This window comes from Falco punctatus (assembly GCF_963210335.1).
Source record: "Falco punctatus genome assembly, chromosome: 3".
Lineage (NCBI taxonomy): Eukaryota > Metazoa > Chordata > Aves > Falconiformes > Falconidae > Falco > Falco punctatus.
The window spans coordinates 17,495,554-17,496,972 of record NC_137582.1 but is presented as its reverse complement, the minus strand read 5'-3'; positions in this window follow the sequence as shown (position 1 = coordinate 17,496,972).

The window sequence follows — 1,419 nt, the reverse complement described above, 5'->3', positions numbered from 1 at the left end:
CACAGAAGAAGCTACTGCCTGCATAGGAAAGCACAATCAGCTGGAGACTGGGAGGGAGTTGGCAAAGTCATGCTTCGGCTGGTGGTGTTTGTGCTAGTCCTAGGTAACCATCTGCTGAGCTGTCAGACCCAACTGGGCTTTTTTTTTTTTGTTTGGGTTTTATATTATTTGTTTTTCTGTTCTTTTGAAATTAACTTTACTGTAGGAAATAAAATCATCTTGCTGCTTCAGAAGAACAAAAACATCTGAAAGATGATTTAGGCTGCGCACAGGAAGCATCCTTCCAGGAGGCCTGGCTGCTTGGCGTGAGCACAGCAGCAGCACAACCCCTTGGCCTCCCTCCCTCCCTCCCCATGACTGTCTGCCAAGCGCAAATTAAAGGATCCACTGGCTAACAAGCTGCGTCTGTTCTAGTATTTCCCTGGCTTTTGGTAGGGGGTGATGAAACTGCCAGGTCCTCAAAGATGGAGAAGCATCAAGTACTGCCTTGTCTCAGTCAAAGAGCACAAGTCCTTCCTGAGCAATTTCTCTGTGGATGCCGTTCATAGAATCATAGAACGGTTTGGGCTGGAAGGGACCTTAAAAATCATCTACTTCCAGCCCCCCCTGCCATGGGCAGGGACACCTTCCACTAGACCAGGTTGCTCAGAGCCCCATCCAACATGGCCTAGAACACTTCCAGGGATGGAGCATCCACAGCTTCTCTGGGCAACCTGGTCCTGTGTCTCACCACTCTCATCACGAAGAATTTCTTCCTAATAGCTCATCTAAATCTACCCTTTTTCAGTTTCAAGCCACTACCCCTTGTCCTGTCACTATATGTCCTTGTAAAAAGTCCCCCTCCAGCTTTCTTGTTGGCCCCTTTAGGTACTGGAAGGTTGCAGTAAGGTCTCCCCAGAGCTTCTTTTCTCCAGGCTGAATAGCCCCAACTCTGTCAACCTGTCTTCATAGGAGAGGTGCTCCAGCCCTCTGGCCATCTTCATGGCCCTCCTCTGGACTCGTTCCAACAGGTCCATGACCTTCTTACGTTGGGGACCCCACAGCTGGACACAGTACTCCAGGTGGGGTCTCATACGAGCAGAACAGAGATGGGGAACCACTTCTATCAACCAGCTGGCCATGCTGCTTTTGATGCAGCCCGGGCTATGGTTGGCTTTCTGGGCTGCAAGCACACATTGTCGGGCCATGCTGAGCTTCTCACTCACCAACACCTGCCAGTCTTTCTTCTCAGGGCTGCTCTCAATCCCTTCTCCGCCCAACCTGCATTTGTAATTGGGATTGCTCTGATCCAGGTGCAGGACCGTGCACTTGTTGAACCTCATGATGTTTGCACAGGCCTGCCTCTCAAGGCATCCCTTCCCTCCAGCGTGTCGACCGCACCGCACAGCTTGGTGTTGTTGGCAAACTTGCTGAGGGTGC